Genomic DNA, 6707 nt, shown 5'->3' on the forward strand with positions numbered 1-6707 from the left:
TTTGTTTTAAATACATTTAAAATGAGAATCAATTAAAAAAGCCTTTTAAAATAATTATTTTATAAATATTCAATAAAATATATAAGTGTAAATTCATGAACTGAATTGTATATATTATATATTAAATCTGACATTGATGGCAAAATGCTGCATATTAAAAAAAAGTTCAACCCACAATGCTTTGCGGTAGTCAAAGGGTACTGGGCTGAGAAAATAAATAGTTCACATGCGGTACATCACTGAATAAAAGGTTGAGAACCACTGGATTAGATAATTATTATGACACCAACAGACCACCAGTGTTCTGCAGCTGTCACCCGGCACATGGTCCTCTGATCCACTCACAGTGTTGGTCAGAGCGGCTTCAGCTCATATACATGTGGAATAGTTCTGGTGTATTCATCACACTAACGAGCACAAGCTCCTGGACAAGCTGCACACCAGGCCTCCTTTTTTGGGAACGGGTGTAAACGGTCCACAGCGCCATGTCCTTGAATGCACCATCGGGGACGCTGCTCACGCTACTGCGATAACGACGTGGTCGTAACACCGGTGACGTGGTCGTGACGGTGATGGATTGCAACCCAAAATTTGGCACTTTCTTTTCGTTGCAAATTGAAGAAATGTCGACGGCTGTCCAGGAACCAGGAGAAATAGAACTTTAGTTTCATGTGGAACATGTAATGTGAGTATTTATGACGTGCGTGTGATTTACAGTCCCTGCACAGGGAAACATAAAGCAGGCTGTTTATTATGATTCCGATGTGTAGACGCTCACGACTGAACAGCTGGAGCCGGGTCCGAGCGACTAAAAGAGGGCGCAAGGATGCTGACAGAGGAGAGGAGTCAAGGAGGCTCAGTGAAGGAGCTCCTTGTGGAACCTGGTGGGCTGAGACGGATCCGGGTCTGTGGATCCGGTCCCATGATAAACCCTCTGCGCAAACAACAAGCACGTTCTGATGTCATCACACACATTTATTTATTATTCTTTTCATTTTTACGAGTGTGTGGAAAGAAGCAAAGGAACAACATCTGGCTCGAACATGTTGTTTCTTTTTCTCTCTTTTTTTTCTCTTAGGGACTCGAACAAACCCGGTTCTGTAGGACTTTGGGTAAAAGGTCAGAGAGGCTGAGCTCAGGGAAACTTTGGGCACGTTAAAAAAATGGAGCCACTGGGGTGTCGCTTCAGGGCTTCGGGCTGCTGCAGGACGACGTGCACGACGTCCAGAGAGGATGCTGCTTATAAGTCAAAATTACATTTGTTGTGATTTCCTCAAACTAGTTTACAGCCACACGGTCGAGTTATGAGACTTTAATTCAAACGTGTCGGATTGAATAAAAGGCCCAATGAAGGTAGAGGCGGGTATGAATAACAACAATGAGGCCTTTCTGCTTCTCCACTTACCTCAGCGCTGCCTCATGAAACAGCTTGTTGTTGTTGTTGTTGTTGTTGTTGTTGTGGGGCTGTGAACGGAGTTATGAACCAAACAGGAAGTCCGGCACAATCGCACGCCGTGTAGATCCGTGTGATGACGTCCATTCCTTTTTGAGAGTTAGCGGAGATGAGCAGATCGATGTCCCCCCGGCGTCTTTGTGACAAACCATCCCGACAAAATGGCGTTCCGAGGCCACTGAACTGCGTTCCTAATTACGTTTAAAAATAAACGCGATGTTAATGTTGTGTATGGAAACAATGAAAAGCTGCTTGGTCATCTTTAGAAGACATTTCTACTTGGTAAGTTTTTCTAAAACATCAAGTTTAAGTTGGTTTTGTTATTTATATTTTAGAAGTAAATCAAAATACAGTCAGCGTTGACTTTGGGTTTCACCCGGGACGAAGGCCTCCTGGGTGAAAGTCCCGTGACATCCCGACTACGTGAACATCGAAAGCAAAGGTAATCAGGGTGAAAATCTGTTTCCCTCGCAATGCGATTGTCAGATTTGTCGTATTGGAACGTCCTTTTTTAAAAGTTGTTTACAGGCGGCCATTTTCTACCGAAACTTCGGACCAGCTTTCCGAGGTTTGATTCCAACGCACAAGGCGCCCTTCAGCTTTATTAGGAGACACGCTGGACTAAGAACAGATTGCTTTATGCTAAATATGAAGCCGCTGACGGGAACCGGCTAGCTTAGCTTAGCATAAATGCTATCAGTATACTGGCAGCCGTCTGCCATTTCCTTATAATTTGACACTGTTAGAGAAACATCCCCTTTCAAGTCACTCTCATGTCCGCCCAGCTGCAAGTAAGCCAGACAAAGTAGTACAAAGAGTGACTGCTAAAGACTTGAACCCAGGAGACCGCTGTTTGAGTCAACTTTGACTTCCTCAACTTCATTTACCAAAAACAAACTCACCTGTTTTAATCTGCCACCTCTACGTCTTCCTGAACCCAACCACGTCGTTTGGTTTGACGCATCTTGATGCTTGATGCTTTGTGCTAAATATGAAACCGGTTGGCTTAGCTTAGCATAAATACTTGCAGCCGTCTTTACCAAATTATAAAAAAATCCACATCTTACTTTAACATTTAAAGGAATACATTCAAATGACATTTTTTTTACGATTAAAGAGGCCGCAATTTTACTATATATAACATCATTCACTTACACTGTAACGTGAGCTGGTGGTTTCCATACATTCCTCCGCTGAAAGGCCACCAGCGCCGCCACAATTACGCTAACAGCATATTTGGATGACATTGCATCGTACATATTGTACTTTTTTCCCCCTCATCTCACTTAATTCCCTCTCAGTCCCATGACTGATTATCTTAATGTGAGCCGAGCAGTCCAGTTGTTTGACGATACATTTTCTTACTCGTCTGCAGAGTCTCTCGGACTCTACCCCCCCCCCCCCTTCCCCGTTACTGAGATCTGCAAATAGGCAGAGACGTGACTTAAAGCCAGTAAATTACGAGCTGGCTTCCATTCTGCACAAACCATTTTTAGCTGGGAACAGAGAGGAGCGAGGGGGATATATAATACCCCTGTTTTTGGAGTTTGAATAAAGGCAACGCTTTGTTCTCTGTGTCTGTAAACGGTTTGGATTAAAGACTACAGATCCAGGTCTCGGAGCCACAATATTCTCTGAGGAGCGCGGCAGTAGCCATGACAGCCACGCCAAAAACACTGCAGCCCTCTGTCTTGCAGGAAAAACATCAGTATCTGGGACCGGGGTGTTTTTTGGAAGATAATGGTGGGTATGACTTAATCAGCGTATGAGTTCCCAGCAGCTAAAGGTCATGTTTTTAAAAGGAACCAAAGTTAAAGACAAACTTATATATATATATATATATATATATATATATATATATATGCAGTACCATTCAAAAGTTTGGGGTCACCAAGAGAATTTCGTGTTTCCCATGAAAAATCACACTTTTATTTATCAAATGAATATAAAATATAGTCAAGACGTTGACGAGGTTATAAATAATGATTTTTATAGTAAATATTAATGTTGTTCTTCTTGTGGCTCAAAGGAAGGCCAGTGTTAAAGCTTCTCTCAGCAGCATAACTGTTTTCAGCTGCGCTCACATAAAAAGGGTTTTCAAGGGTTTTCTACCCCTCCGCTAGTCTTCTAAGGCAATAACACAATGTAGCATTAGAACATGGAGACGGGACTCTAGACACCTCTGTAGAGACTTCATTAACACCAGAGAATAGTCATGTACACATTAACTATGTAGAGAGGATTTATGATTCATTTAATGTTATCGTCATTGAAGAAAACAGTGCTTTGAAAAATAAGGATATTTCTAAGTGACACCAAACTTTTGAACGTGGTGTATACGCGGTGTATCTTTACAACCCCCCCTGCTTTACTGTCAGAGCAGCTGCCAAAAGGTGCGTTTGCTGCCCCCAGTGGTCATTGTGAATGACACTCTGGGACTTTTCCCAGGCTGCGGGTCATAGCTTCATAATTAGCGGCCAGAAAAAAAACGCGGGATCCATTATTTGGTCGATAACTCTCGACAAGACAATGTAATAAGCACATTTCTTCTGCTGTAATAAAAAGGTATATGGAGCGGAAGAGAACCGCGGAGCAAGGGGGTAATTATGTGGGTTTAAATAAATGAAACACATTACTTATTTAAAGAAGCTTTCAATGGGAACTCAAATCCTGGTTATTGCTCTGAATGTCGTATCGAGCTCCTCTAACTGAATAATAACATGTTTGCCAAACCTCACTGCGATACTTCCCGCAGTTAGTCAGGATCAAGCCAGGTGGAGCGTTGGTCGTTATCCGGCTTCCTCGAGGCCCTCGAGCAAACAATCCCCAATCGCCCGTGTCTAGAAATCGGGAGAAGATAACATTTTAACAATGTCGTATTTCCTCTCAGCCTTTTATATCAGATTTAGTGTTTTAAGCATAGAGTGTGTATAAGATGTGGTCTCTCATTGGTGTGTGGACTACTGAAAGAACATCAGGCTGTATAGAAGAAGACTGGAAACTAGAGACATAAACTCATGTTTACAATGTTTACTGAGGGAATAACTCAAGAGAGAAGTAGAGTCATTATATAGACTTCTATACAACCAGAGGAGTGCCCCCTGGTGGTCAGTAGAGAGAATGCAGCTCTAACACATGAAGCATAGACTTCTATACAACCAGAGGAGTGCCCCCTGGTGGTCAGGAGAGATAATGCAGCTTTAAAACATGAAGAATAGAATTCTATACAACCAGAATATTCGCCCTCTAGTTGTCAGTAGAGAGAATGCAGCTTTGACACATTAAGCAACGGCTTCTATACAACCAGAGGTGTCACCCCCTAGTGGTCAGGAGAGAGAATGCAGCTTTAACACATGAAGCAGAGACTTCTAAACAACCAGAGGAGTCGCCCCCAGGTGGTTAGGAGAGAGAATGCAGCTTAAACATATTAAGCAACGACTTCTATACAACCAGAGGTGTCAGCCCCTGGTGGCCAGGAGAGAGAATGCAGCTTTAACACATGAAGCATAGACTTCTATACAACCAGAGGAGCCCCCCCCTCTGGTGGCCAGGAGAGAGAATACAGTTTTACCACATGAAGCATAGACTTCTATACAACCAGTGGAGTCGCCCCCTGGTGGTCAGTAGAGAGAATGCAGCTTAAACACATTATGTAACGACTTCTATACAACAATAGAACAATATCAACATGTAGGCTCCCTCCCTTTGCTCAACGGTGTGTTGGAGATATGAATGTTCAATGAAAGTTAAACATTTATTTGGCGACCCTTTGGACCCCCTGTGGGTCCAGACCCGGTCTTTGGGAATGCCTGTTCGATTCAACTGAACTGTTTTCGACCCATGGTACTCTACTTCAGTAAAGGCCTGAGAAACAGATGAGAGCATCTTTACATATCTGATCCACTTGTCCACCAGCCAGGAGAGAGCATAAGCAGAGACATTAATCTCACAGCAGGCATTAGGGGGGTTTTGTATATTTTTGGTGCCATGCGTTGGGTTTCTGTCGGAGTATCAGACTCACGCTCAGAGAACGATCACACCGCTCCTTTGGTTCCTTTTCGATTAAATAACTGCTTCAGATATCATATTGGATTGTTGCTAATCTCCTTCCACAGGCCTCTTAAAATAACATTGGGATATGAATCTAGTATGAGAGATGAAAGAAGTGCAAGTGTCTTTGTGTGTGTGTGTGTGTGCAAGTATTTGCCAATGAAAGCCCCGTCCCCGACCTTGAGAGGCAGGTTCTGGACTCTGGCCTGGACATGTTTTTATGGGTTAAAACAATATGGAGAGAAAATAAGGGAAGAGGAGTCAACAAAGTGCCGGCAGCACGCCGGTGGAAGGATCCGTCACGAAGCGAGCGGTGAGCGGCGTTTACACGCCGCGTGCGTCATCGAGTCTGAAGTCAGTTCGTTAACCCGCCGCTCGAGCTCTCTGACCTTGAGCCTTACCTTCTGACCACAGTGTCATGTGTTGCTACGCTCCACATCCAGCCCCACGTCGCTCCTCACGACTATCCGGTCTTTACTCAAATTCAATAAGAAAAATGAAACGTGCATCTGGTTTAACGTGGTTGGTTGTTGTTTGGTTGGTTGTTGTTTGGTTGGTTGGTTGGTTGTTGTTTGGTTGGTTGTTGGTTGGTTGGTTGTTGGTTGTTGGTTGGTTGGTTGTTGGTTGGTTGTTGATAGGTTGGTTGGTTGTTGGTTGGTTGTTGGTTAGGTAGTTGGTTAATTGGTTGTTTAGTTGGTTAGTTGGTTGGTTGGGGGTGGAAGGGTTGAGGTCCTTTGCAGCTTTATTTCCAGCTCATTGCTCAACTCTTTTGGGACGTATTTGTTCCCAACAACGAGCAACCAGTCTGTAACAATGCAGTTACAGAGTCTCAGGGAGCGTCTGGGAAGAGACACCGTGCGGGTCGTGGGGGAAACAGCTACTTTAGGCGAAAGGGTGAAGTGTCCTGTAATGACGGTCATCTCCCACGTTGATACTTTTCCTGGAAAATATTTATTATCATCTCAAGGGGGGGTGGAACTAAACGTAGAAGGCCACAGTTGGCTCAGTGTTTTCTCCACTGACACAGAGGGGGTCATCTCCCTGCCCTCAACCCGTGGTAAGCCCCCCGATCCCATCCACCCACCAGCAGTGTGCGTTGGGCAGCAGACCTGCTCCAGTGCTGCAGCTTCCTGTTTACACGGGGGGGGGGGGGGGGGGGGGTCTAATGCCCAAAGCTGGCTAGAGGCTCAGAAGTTAAGGAACA

General features: G+C 44.3%; 1 long non-coding RNA gene across 3 annotated transcripts in view; it reads right to left on the reverse strand.

Moving 5' to 3' along the window:
• The window catches only part of LOC130199489 (uncharacterized), a 9851-nt gene continuing 3144 nt past the window's right edge, over nucleotides 1-6707 (reverse strand). The window contains exons 2-3 of one of the 3 annotated variants that reach the window (XR_008832844.1): nucleotides 1406-4293; nucleotides 1-934 (exon numbers count right to left, since the gene is read on the reverse strand). This is a non-coding gene — a long non-coding RNA (uncharacterized LOC130199489). Of the gene's footprint in view, nucleotides 4294-6707 lie in introns of all 3 variants that reach the window. The other 2 variants (XR_008832843.1, XR_008832842.1) reach the window with 2 other exon arrangements.

This window comes from Pseudoliparis swirei, chromosome 9, assembly GCF_029220125.1.
Source record: "Pseudoliparis swirei isolate HS2019 ecotype Mariana Trench chromosome 9, NWPU_hadal_v1, whole genome shotgun sequence".
Classification (NCBI taxonomy): Eukaryota; Metazoa; Chordata; class Actinopteri; order Perciformes; family Liparidae; genus Pseudoliparis; species Pseudoliparis swirei.